This window comes from Kryptolebias marmoratus, linkage group LG8 (assembly GCF_001649575.2).
Source record: "Kryptolebias marmoratus isolate JLee-2015 linkage group LG8, ASM164957v2, whole genome shotgun sequence".
Lineage (NCBI taxonomy): Eukaryota > Metazoa > Chordata > Actinopteri > Cyprinodontiformes > Rivulidae > Kryptolebias > Kryptolebias marmoratus.
Genome location: NC_051437.1, coordinates 14991779 through 15005603, shown reverse-complemented (window position 1 = coordinate 15005603; position 13825 = coordinate 14991779).

Here is a 13825-nt window from a genome sequence, read left to right as displayed (position 1 = left end):
TAACCACTAAATATCTGTCATTCCTTAGAAGGACATGGCACATTACAAACTAATGTAAAGTGGGAACAGTGCACAGAATAAAGTCAAATCTTATTTTTTTAAAACAAACTAATTCAGAAATGATTTAAAATTAACCAGAATTTTTTTTATTGCCTAGCATTAAAGTGTTTAATGTCACCATAACAGAGATTGATGAATTCTGTCACTATTATTTATTATTTTGAGTATTTGGGGATTTAAAAAAATACTAAAAAGTTAAAATAAACAAATAGATCACATTCATAAAGACAAGTAAACTCCAGGATCAGAAATATGGATTTGCTGTGAGTCGAGAGTAAAAAAAATATTATTTTCAATATATTTGGGAACCACTGGCTAGTTGTTTTGGTAATGTTTATCTTTGGTCATATTACTTCTAGTTTTTTGCTAATTGCAAGCAAACACTGGCTGGCTCACTTTATTGCAATAAATATATAAATAAATAAATTATAATCTGCTTTCCAAGGCATACCTTTCTTGCAGCTATGTTTTTTCTCTATATTTATGCTATTATCAATGAAAAGAAGCTTGACTTTTTTGTATTTTGCTTTCGAAAAAATAGCTCAGTATCTCAAATTGTTCTCATTAAAAGCATTTTGTGATAGAATAGACCCACTTTATAATAAAATAAACCAGGAAAACAGTTTAACCTCTAAGCTGGAAGTGTCTGAAAACTAATAATTAATAATAGAAACATATGGTTAAATGTTGATGCATTAGTTTCATGTTATTTTTAGCCTTGTACACACAGGAAAAAAACTAGAAAAGCATAGTTACACAATAGGAATATTGTTTAATGAAACAACCACTTACCTGTCTGCTGTTGAAGAGAAAAAACAAAACAAAAACTAGAACAACTGTTTTTTTAATGCTTTCTCATATTTGATATTTATTGTAAACATAATTATTACTTCCTAAACTGAGTTCGCAAAGTCTGTCTTCCCGGAGGCAGTTACATAGTTTAGAAGAATTTAGGATGTTGACAACCCTCTTATCATAGCCCAAAAATATTCTTCTTTCTTCTTGCTTCTGTTTATCTGAGAATTCAAATGTTTTCTCACACACAATATTTACACAAAACCTGTACAAATACAAGTGGATTACAGCTGTTGAACAGTTGCAATTAAATAAAGACTAAATGTAAAAACATCTCTAGCTCACTTTATGCGCCCCCTCCCTGTTTTTTTTTTTTTTTTGCATGTAGTGACAGCTGTTTCTGCACACCTTTTCACCTCACCTTGACTTCTGTAGCCCCAATTAGTTAAGTGTAAAACAACAACAGTATCACCCTCAAACAACACAAACATATTGCTTTGAACATGTGCTAAATACATATTTCACATGTGTTTCTGTGTAAGTTGGCACTAATTTGTACCTGAATTCTTGGCTTAGTGCCAGTATAAATGCTTGATTCTGTGCTAAAATGACCGTGACCGCAGATGTGTCTGTGTTTATGTAGCTTCATGGTGGTTTAAACGTCTCTGCTGAATGGATGTAAGTGACACCAGCAGAGATGATAAAAGATAATCGTCATTTTGCAGTGACACAGAGAGGCAACAGATTTCCATGTGGGTACCTGGACCGTTTAGGTTTCTCTGAATATAGACACTGTTTTAAAATAAACAGATAGAAATCAGCATGAAGCAGCAGATAATTGTTTGGCCCAGTTCAGGAGAGGCTGATTACATCATTAATAGTCACAACAGATAGGAGGTAAAGAGAATAAAGGTGAGAATAAAGTTTACTTATTTTCAACTTGTAGTTCAACTAAACAAAACAAACAATTAATTGTTTAAAACCACAACTCAGATCTTTTAAAGTGACGTTTTGTGGAAAAGATATTAACAATTACAGCCTCAGTTTGGAGAAATAGAGATAAACTCTGGATCGACAAGCTAATGTTAGTCCAAGTGGAGCTAATACCAAAGTAGATTGCGGCCGTCTTAGAACTACTCTAATCTCAAAATTTAGAGTGATTCATGCAAACACTACTTTACCATCTTCAGTTTTGGTTATTCAGGCAGAAATATTATGATATTCTCGCTGATTCTATGATATACTAGCTGTTAGCTTGCCAATACAGTCAGAATCCATCTGTCTTCAAACTGAGCTCAGTCATTGAGCCTTCTGCAACAGGTAAGATAGTATCTGCTCATAATCTTTCCACAGTATTCACTTCAAAAAATCTGAACTTGCTTAAGGTTTTTTGAGATCATGTCTGTATAATTGTCACTGACTTCATTTGTCTGTACGAGAGCAGCTCATTGAAGCACACAGAGATTTCAAACATCCATTTAGTTTTTGAATTAGACTGACTGACTGACAGAGTTTACCCCATTATCCCTTTGGTGCCCCTTTCGATTCTGAAATAAAACAACACATGTTGCAAGCTTACATGATCAATTTTTTGTAAAAAGATTTTGGTTTTGCTTTCATAAACATCTTATTAAACCTTTTTAAAAAATGTGTTTAATCATGTTTGTTTCTTGAGCTTGAGTCAGACAGTGATGGGCATATTGGAAACATGATGTCGTGACACAGCTGACTGCCTCTAACACGATACACAGGACGGCGCCTGAGGCAAGTGCATGGAAAGTCCCTCATTCCTCCCAGACTTTAAAAACTCCTGCTTTTTTGTCTTTTTTATTGAACTTAATTACTTTCTGTGAATTAAGACAACTCCATGTTCCGTTCTCTTCCGCTGCTCCCACTCCTTCCTTCCCATTTCATATTCTCCCCCTGCTTTTTTTTTTTACCCCCTACCCCTCTTTTTTTCCTCTCGCTCCCCATCGGCTCCCTCCAGATGTGTTAATCAGGACTCCCTGTTAACACATGATTCACCCCATATGTCTTCTACAGCACCAGGCCTCAATGGGGGAGCTGAGCTTGTGTGTATGTGTGTTTATATGAGTGTGTTCAACACTGATGTGTCTTTGCTCTTATTCCAGCTCTATTTTTTGTGCATGTGTGTGTACAATGTGTGTGTGTGTGGTTGAAAATCCACCAGGCTTCCTCCAAAGGGCTGCTGCTGTCGGCTCAAATCAGCCTCCTCTCCCCATGAGTGAACACACTAATCCATTTGTGTATCTGAGTACATGTTGTGTGTGCGTCTGCGTGTGTATGTAAGCATGCTAATCCAGGGGAGGGCCCTGCCTAACACTCCATGAAAACACTCCATTCACCAGCAATTAGAGGCAGGGGCCCTAGGCCTGGCCCTACACTTCCACTGGGAGAGAGGGAGACAAAAGAGGGGAGGCGAGGAGGAGAGGATGAGGCTACCAGGGGGACAAAAGGAAGAGCACGGCTCTCAGTGTTTGTATCTTTGCCACAAGAGAGATGATGAATGAATGAACGAACAACGGTCAAGTACAGAAATAATGACATGGCAGGTGAATATTATTCTCATGTCTTCATCATTGTTGGTTTAATTACAGTAAGTAGACTCAAACCCAAATTTTTACTACATTTTAGCAGTTTAGTGTATGTATTTGTTTTCAAAGATCTTCTAGCATCAAATATACCATCTTTCAAGACAAACTATGGCAATCCTATGCCTGACAGGCAGCATGACTATTTCATAACTCCATTTTTATATCTCTAATAGTTCACATTGCTAGAAAATACAAGGAAACAGACAATTTATCACTATTTTATGTAAAAGTCCAGATATATTGTTTTAGCCCATTTGGTTTACCATTATATCAGACCCAAGCATCTTAATTCTATAATAATGATGAGAACACAACAATCACACTGTAAAATATAATTCAGATTATATATATATATATCAGTTATTTTGAATTAAAGAAGGGAGGGGGAGGCTCTGCAGCTAGGCTCCACTCTGGGATGTGTAATAGCTGTGTTAGTGCACAGTCTAAAACAGAAGCAGTGTCACAATAATGGCCGAAAATTGTCAAAGGGATTCAATTTTCACAGCTACAAATAAGTTGTAAGTCTAATTTTGCAAAAAAAAAAGTTAAATGGATGCATTTCATTTAGCATTAAATAACATGGCCATAAAAGTAATGTTTATAACTTTAAGTTACCCAGAATATTTTGCAAAGAGAGAATACATGACAACGATTGCACCAAAACATAAATAAATCCATCCATTTTCTTTACCTGCTTCTTCTTTAAATAAATAAATAAATAAACAAAACAAAACAGTGTTTACATGCTGGCAGAGTCCCCCTCTCTTTGATTTAATTTAAGGTGCATGTTGAAAAGTGAGAGCAAATTGTGTACTCCAGCTTTGATTGGATAATAAAAACTTCAAACTGGCCAATCACCTTGCTGGAGTCCTCTATGAGCACACCTGACTGGCTGATTTTTATTTTCTTTCATTCTGTCTTTAGACTAGAATATCAAACAAAAGAAGTAAAAAGGCAAAGCAAAGTTGAGGACCAAGGTGTTTTTCAAAAAGAACAGAGATCAAGGAGTCAAGAATAAGGTGCACCCATGGTTTTTTCATGCATAATGTCAAAGAACACATTTATTTACATCTTTGTGAATATAGATGTAATAGAGTCATTTGTTCTAAGATATACCATTTGAAAAAGCTATTAAGAGACCACAGCCCCTCAAATAAAATAATCTATTATTGGAGTGCATTCCAATTGACTTGGATATAAAACGGAGCAGGAGTTGAATAAATTTTACAAGTAAAGAAAAGTTTAATGCCATAAATGGTCTCTGCTCTTTTAAGTGCTATTATTGGGAGGTGGAAAAAAACAAAACAAAACAAAAAACCCCAATATGAAGCATTATAATTTACTAGCAGTAACAGACTACCTGTGTCCTACATGTTTTAGCAACTTAATGCATAAAAAAAGCAAAACTTACCCTACAGCTGCATGAATATGCACTCTGGACTGTTTTCATTAATGTATTGTGGACAGACACAGAGTTATCTCTGAATAACTGGTAATCCCACAGAAGAAGTGGAGACTTTAAATCACTGCCATGGAGCCTAACCTTGAAAACTCCAGTTGAAAACATTTCCCCTACTTTTTTATTGCTATTTATGTTGACAGCACCTCGACTGCTTAGAACGCTCAATCTATCAAAGCGTTTCTCCCTGTTTCCAAACGGCTTCAGTGGCTCTTACAGAAACAAAAAAAGTGCCTTTAAACATGAATGAAACAGCTTTGCTTTTGAACTCAGAGGTCCCCTGCAGTATACCCTCCTCCTTCTCATCTCGTCGTCTCTCCTCCCTCCTGTCTTTCCTGCCAGCTTTAATTTTTAATGCTCGTTCCTGAATAGGTTTGTAATAAAGAATAGGTACAGTAAGTAGCATAAAATATTGATTTTGTACATTTCCTTATGAATTTTTATTCTGTGGAATGATTAAATTTTTCATATTTCGTGCACTTGGGAGATTTCTGATAAATTCATCTCAGTTTATTGTGTGTGAGCACACAACTGGTGTTCCCAATTTAGAGGAATGAATAATGCAGCTGCTATCCTCTGTGCTTGTGTGTGTGCATGTGTGTGGGTGTGTTTGTGAGGTTTCGTAATGTTAGGTTCAGGTGTACACAGCTTGCTCAGAAAACTAAGATATAAGTGTGAGTTTGAGTTTAGCAAAGAGGTTCTTTATCCCTTAGAAAAAAATAAATCAGACGCTGGGTAACAACCAAAGATGACACAGTGAGCACGCTTGAAAAAAAAATGAAGAGTGTGCGTTTGTGTCCATACAGTGTTGTTTATGTCTGTCCTGAGGGCTTGCTGTGACGCGACAATTAGCACAATGGTTTGATTAGCCATGCAGACCATAGGCTTCCTGAAGAAGCAGAGGAGGAATGAAGAGATAAAAATTTAAAAGGAGAAATAATTTTTCTCCATTTATCTCTGCTGCTGTACTTAGACGGTGTCTCTCAGCAGTCTGCAGATGATTTTAGAGGACTGTTTTAAATCAACTTGCGCCTTGCTTTGAGACAGCTCAGTGTCATAACCTTTTGTACACACATATCATCAGTCTTGTCTTGCTCATGCACCATTATGCACGAATGTCATAAAGTAAAGACTTGGACTTCTGGAGATGAGTACTGCAAAAAAGTAGATTAACTTACACGCAAATATTCTGACTATATATATATATATATATATATATATATATATATATATACACACACATATACTCACACACACACAAATATGGATTCCAACAGTAAAAAAAACTTAAACTTAAATTAGGTTTAGTAACTTCAGTGTCTTATACTGCCCACTCCCTTTTATACCAGAAGTTTAAATTCAGGTAATGATGAAAAGGGATGGAGTTATGGCTGTTTAGATCAAACCTTGTAAATGACTTTATATGCATTTTCACATATCTTGAGAGATATGTATTTTGTGAATCTACAACCACTTCAAACTGCACTGTAGCTAAATATTTGTAAAAATGACTAAATGCTGGCTAAAGTAGATTAGCTGTGGTGGCTGTCTTGAGTTGGATTGATTCCAAAGGTTTATCAGTTGCAGAGGTACATTACTTCTGAGAGTTTCATTATCCATCCAGTGGTCCATGAGATATTTAACTAACAGACAGAGTTGACGCCAATAATTTAACCTAAGGTCTTGCATCAGTTTTTAGTGCTCAGGATAGGTGTTAGGGATTAGTCAAAACATTAGTTTTATTGGTTTCAGTGAGAACTCTAATTGCACAATCGTAAAAAGATAAAAAAATAATAATCTCTGATCAATCTCCAAAGGGTAGAAATATTCATTTGTAAGTAAACTGTAAACGATTGTGTTTTGAGAGGACCTTGAGCGTGAGTTTGAATGGGATTGATGGATGTTTGGGAAAGCCGATGGTGATCAATGAGAATGGATTTAACAGGAGGGCGGGTGCGCCACAGCACTACAGCGACTGAAGCTGCTGAAATAGACTTTATGAATATTAAACAGCATATGGGGTCGATACTGGGGACAGAGCTGCTAGCGTCAACAGAGGGACACTAAGGTGGTGCTGGAGCATGGGTAGGTTAGGGTTAGAAACATATCTTTGTGTCTAAAATTCAAGCTGGTGTCCAAACAAAGCAAATGATTTTTGCAATGAATTTTTTTCCTGAAAGATGAACATTGTCACAAGTTATCAATCAATTCAAAGTGTTTCCAAACTGACACCACAAACATTGCCCACACTTAGTCTGGCCCAGCAAACACACCCCCAGCCCCCTATTGCTGACAAGCTGAGTGGTGTGATGGGAGCGTGTAGTAAATAAATGAATAAGCAGACAAAGCGTGTTTGCAGAGCAATGTGACCTCTCTCCTAATATCAGCCAGGCTCTCTCTGCACCCCCAGCAGATGAACTTGAGGCCTGTTCAAGGATATACTTGTATAATAACAAGCCTAGAGTGTATGTGTGTGTGTGTGTTTGTAGGTGGGTGAGTGAATGAATGACTGGGTGAAAAATATACCAGCTATTAGGGAAACAAATTGGGCTGGCGTTACCTTGCTTTAGTTGAGTGTGGAGTGCTGTCACTAATATGTTCTGACATGGTCCCTTAAGACCTCAGGAGAAGTGTGTGTTTGTGTATGTCTGCATCCACACACATGCTCAGATTCACTGTGAACAGCTCACCAGCCAGTAAATGGCTTAAAATTTTTGTAATGTAGTTTATATGAAGATTCTTTATGTTTTACCTTTCCAAGATTTTGGACTCATGGAAAATTGTCTCCAACCTAATATGCATTTATAAAACAATGCTGGAGAATCTTTTGGTTGGATTAAATAGAGAAAAAAAATGTAGTCCCACTGGATTTTGTCTATCCATCCGTTTTCTGTTTCTTCTCTGTGGTCAGATCGTAAAGTCAACAGGTCCAGGAGTGAAACCAAGACTTATTTTACTCCAGTGACACTCTCCAGCTCTTCCTGGAAGATCCCATGGTGTTCCAGGCCAGAGAGGATATATAATCCCTCCAGCAAGTTCTGCTCCGGGGAGGCATCCTAGTCAGATGACTGAACAGCCTCAGCTGACTCTTACTGATGCAGAAGAGAAGCAACTCTCTCTGAAGTACCCCATGATAAGAGAGCTCTTCACTGTATACAGTATCTAAGGCTGAGCCTAGCCACCCTATGAAGGAAGCTAACTTCAGCCACTTGTATCTGGGATCTTTTTCTTTCAGTCATAATCAACACCTTATGACCATAGGTGAGGGTTGGGACTTCAATGGACCAGCAAATTGAGAGTTTTGCCTTTAGACTCAATTCCTTCTTCACTATGATGGACTGAATCAACGCCCTCATCACTGCAGGAGACCCTGATCCGTTGACCCATTACCCACTCCATCCTACCATCACTCATGAACACAACTCCAAGATATTTGAACTCATCCACTTGAGGCAGAGACTCATTCACAACTCGGAGGGAGCATTACACCATTTTCAGGTTGAGAACCATGGCCTCTGACTTAGAGGAGCTGACTCTTCCAGCTACTTCACTCTTAGCTACAAAGTGCTCCGGTACATGCTGAATGTAATGGCATAATGATGCCAACAGAACCACATCATCTGCAAAAAGCAAAGACAAGACCCTGAACTTCCCAAACCAGACACCCTCCTCTCTACGACTGTTAGTTTAATTATTGGCTAAGAGCAACCTGCACCAGGAATGAGCTTGACTTTGTGCTGAAAAAACTAAAAAAACAAAAACAAACCCCAACTCATTCGGGTTGCTACAGTGACACTGGATAGCCCATAAAAGCAAACCTGGCACCCCTTACTCCTGAAAAAGTAATGATTATGACCTAACATAAGCCAATAAGTCTTTTCCAGGTCCACAAAACACAGGTAGACTGGAAAGACAAACTGCTATGACCCCCCTTAGCAGCTTTGCAAGGGTAAAGATCTGTTTCACTGTCCCATGACCCAGACAAAAGCCACACTGCTTCTTCCGAGTAAGAGATTTGGCAATCGGTCATAATCTGCCTTACAACACCCTGGAGTAAACTTACCTGGGGAGGCTAACAAGTGTGATTCCTTCAGTCCCGCTTTTTAAGGAAATTCAGTCCTCTTTTTTTAAAAAGGCATAATTACAGTATGTTGGAAAATAAAAACTTTGCAACAGAATGTTGGGGAATTTTACTGGTTAAGTTTTACACATAATTATAAGACAAGAGACTTGAGATTTTCTCCTTTCATCTAGAACTGCTTCCATTTTAGTTTTAAATTACACTTTTGTTTCCAGTTGCTTTTTATGTCCTCTTTCACCTGTTGTTTGGCTTGGTTTAGTAACATAGCATCTTTGGTAATGTTTAATCATGAAATATTTGTAGTCAGGGATAAAGCTATGGCTTGCCTCAAACAAAAATCAGACCATTCTCCTTTTTTGGCATATGACACTGGTCATCACTGGCACTTACCTGGGCCACTCAGTACAGAGTTAAATGTTGTCACTGTTTTTTTTTTTCTCTTGGACTCTGCCCTGCTGGGATGTAGTCCCAGAACTGGAAATCTAGAGAGAGCGGAGACTCACTGTGATGCCTCCCTGAAGCTTCAGCTGAACTGGCTACATGGCGTCCAGCCAGCTCATAATCTGACATTGCAATCCATTAGCTTGAATAAAGCAGAGTGACAACTGATACTGGGTGCATATAGACCTTGCAGAGACAGTTGCATCTCCATCTATTTATCCTCGCTGCAGTCAATACAGTCAGTTCCTCCAACACAGTCAGTGGTCAAAGTACAGCCTCAGCACAACTAAAATAAACACGTTAACTCTCTCTTTGTAGGTTTGTGTTCCCTTCCATATTATGTGTTTGTTTTTGTACATTTTATGCTTTTGCTTGTTGCACATTCAAGATGCCTTACTAGCTTGTAAGCCCTTCTGTAAACACTTAAAGAAAAGGTGTCCATACGAACACACACAGGCATTACATTGATTGTAGCTTCTTCTTCAAATGGTCTAACCAGCAGAAGGGACCTAAAGTCTCTCCAGGGAACACAAAACAGGTTTGGAGTAGTTAAGGAAGAATACATTATAAGGGAAGAAATTAGGCCTTGATACAAGTAGATAAACCTGTTTTAATGTGTCTGCTTTATTGAGGAGTTTGTATTTTATTGGTTTATACTTGAAATACTTTTGTTGAACTTTTATCGCAGTGTTTCCTACCAGAGCTGAGTAGTTTTTTGAGTCGATGAAGCAGTCTGTGCATTGTTCCTCACTCTCTCTCTCTCTCTCTCTCTCTCTGTCTGTGTGTGTGTGGGTATGTGTGTGTGTGTGCGTATGTGTCAAAGTATCTGGGAAGTCCAAGGCCGTCTCCATGTGGTGCGGGGATCAATGTAACCGGTCTGGCGTTGAGATGGAGGAAACTGTCAGAGCTGAATTAGATGTTAAATCTTTTCGACAAAATGTATTGTCTTCAGAATTTATCATGTGCTGTTTCCAGCCCGTTGATGTATGTTGCAGTAACTGGGGGTGAGTGAGTGTGGGTTTGTGTGTGCACGTACTGGGTATGTAATGCTACAAAATTCCCTGCAGAACTGTCTGAAGACTTGGGCAACTTTATAGAAGTTATGTTTTACATTTACTTTGAATTTACTATCCTCAACATTTATTTCTTGTTTGTTTGCCAAAAACTTCTTTAGTCCACAATGTATTTTGAGCTGGTTTCTTTTGTCCTTGTTGTTTCTATCATCTCCTTTATGCACGTCCTCCTTGTAGGCCAGCTATCTTTCATATAGCTGTCCTTTTTCAAATGGTATATCTTAGAACAAAAGTATAACACATTCGTGTGCTATTGCCTCTCCAATACTTCTCTCCCTATATCCATCACTTTTCACCCCATCACTCCCACTCCTACACTGTGTACTCCTGCGCCAGTAAGTCTGCCTCCTGATTATGGAGCCGACCATCAAACTGCAATTTATCTGCTAACTACAATACCAGCTATGTTCTTTTCTTTATTCCTTGAAACTTATCTCTGTTTTTCCTCTTTTCTAGCTATTCATATTTCAAGTTTTGTGTTTCTATCCCAGAATTTTGATAATCTGTGTCAATTGTAATCCTCTGGATTGTTTGAAAAATAAAACTGGAAAGCACACGTAAAATTACCAGTTAGCAGGACATCTGGGTGGTGAAAAACCTGAAAATCCTTATCCAAAGCTATTAGGAATAATCTCTTTAGAGGCCCCAAGAAAATTTCTTAACTTGTGGTATTTCTTTGTGCAAAAATGAAATTGCCAAATGGAATGCATTTGACATTTTGTTTACATATAATTATTTCAGTTTTTAATTTTCAGTATGATAAAATAGCATATCTTTGTACGGATGCAAGCAGCTCATTGATTCAGCCTCTTTCACACAAAAATGCCCCACAGGATTGGCCCATTTGTGTACACAAACACACACACACACACTCTAAATGAAGTTTGAGGTTTCGGCTTTGATTCAGTTGCAGTTGTAATTGAATTGAATTGAACTGTATTGAAACAGAAATGCAGGGTGGTGTTATTGTCGCTTCACAGCGGTTCAAATTTAGGCTGGGGCTTTTCTGTGAGGAGTTTCCCTGTTCTCCCTGTGCATCTGTGAGTTTTCTGTGGGTACTTCAGTTTCCTCCCACAGTCCAAATACATGCATGCTAGTTAATTAGAAATTCTTAATTGACTAGCTGTAAATGTGGGCACCACACAGTGGACAATCAGAGACAAAAAGAGTCCATCAGGTACAGACTGATGCAGACAACAACATTTCTCAAGGGCTTTGCAGTCCAATAGACAGTTGAGAGGAAATTTGGTCATAAATCAGGCCTAAGCTTTTATTGTTGTCACACTTTGACACATAAAACCTGTAGGTGTTATCAGACATATGATTGCATATTTAAAGAAGTCACTAACTGTGACTTTCTTGCCCCGATGCTAAGTTCCAGTCAGTAAATACACACACACACACACACACACACACTCACTCACTCACTCACTCACTCACTCAGAGATATAAAACTGCTCCACATGCATCCTGTGGTGGTACAATGCAGCACAAGTGGGGGCTTTCAATGGGAGCAACAGTCCCAGTGAGAAGTCGACCGCAGCAATTAACAGAGAGATGAAAGACACCGGGCTGCCTGCTGAATAATTAAGACTGGCATGATGAGCAGGCAGGAGCTCCAGGGAAAGGTTGCCTGTTACTAGAGGAGTGTGTCCAGTGATATAAACCATCCTACATTGAATAAAAAAAGTGTACTTGAAGGCTTTTAGACCAGGCTTCCATTGACCTTTAGATCACATAAACAAAAACTGTTTCAGAATTCAGCATTAGTTCAGATATGTAATGATATTAGACTCATATGAGTTGAGTTATTCAGTAGTCATATGGCCACATGTGGTGGTTTATGTTCATTCAAAGTGGTCCACCATTATGCAAACTTCACAGTGGGGTTGTTAGGTCCATTGATTGACCAGAATCTGGTGCGGTGCATCATGAAGGAGAGAACAGAACACCAATCCATGAAGGGAAGAGTTTGATCTGTAAATTTGAAAGAAAATGAGCACTGCAGGCATTGTGAGACACAAGCAGGGAGAAGAAAGGGAGCAAGAGATTGAGGCAGACACAGCAAACAGGAACTCTCCCAGGAGTGTTTTAGCCAAATGTATTTAAATGTATTCTGCTAATTACAAAACTCTAAACACATACACGCTGATGCAAACGCTGTGTGGCATTTTGTAGCACCGTTGTTCTGAGGTAATTACATGCACTTGCTTAACACACATTGTGGGTCTTTGTACAGTCGTGTGTGTGCGTGTGTGTGTGTGCATGTCTGAGGAGGAGAGGAGCAGATAAAAACAGACTTACATGCAGGAAAGACGATAAGCGGAGCCTTTTCCACAAAGATTAAGTGCTGTGGATTAAAGCAGAACATGCGGGTGGTTCCTTTCTCTCTCCCTCGCGAAGATGAATCAAGGCACTATTATAGCTCAAACAAAAACATTTACAGTAGCGATTTACTTCAAAACAACTCAAGTGTCTTGGGGAATCCTATCATCATTCACAACCAAGTTCTGTAGAATAGAAAAAAAAAACAAAACAACAACACATCTGTGGAATATTTTGGGGAATTCTTCCTACAGGAGCCCAACATTCTCTTCATGTTCTGAAAAGGATCTACAGTAGTTGTTTTAGCGATTAGGTAACAGGTATTTGAATAGAAAGAAAGGCAAACTAACAGAAACGCAGCAGTGCTCTTTGAACCCTCTGCTAATCTAGCTGGTCAGATGAAGTGAAGCTCTCGATGGCTACTCTCCAGCCACCAGCTTGTTTGACCTTTTCATTGGTTTATTGACAAGCAGCTGTCTGCACATTGGCTGAACACATACCTCTCAGTGTTCCCTTGTTTTTACTCACCACCTCCTTCTCTTCTCCTGCTTTTTGCCCTTCCATTTATTTCCTTCTACAGTATGTCTCTCAGTTTGCCATTTATGTGACTGACCTACAGCCACCTTTCTACTTCTGGGAAAACCGTTTTATATTTTGATAGTAAAAGAGGTTTTATTCCTTTTGACTGACCAGCTGTTGTCTCTTGATCAATCTTGAAGATTAATTCAGAAATTTTGTCTATTTTCATAGGAATCTTGGTTTGCTGTATGCGATAGCCAGACATATCTACAGTCAACCAAAAAACAACGGATGACAAAGCAATCAGAACCATTTTTAGGGAAATGTTTTCTTGAAATCTCATGGTGACAATGTTGAATAAAAACCTGCATGCATTAAGTTTAAGTTGTGTGCACATTAAGACACATTTACATCAGTCTTGCTTTTTATGTCCTATATTTGTGTGGGCTCGGTTTGT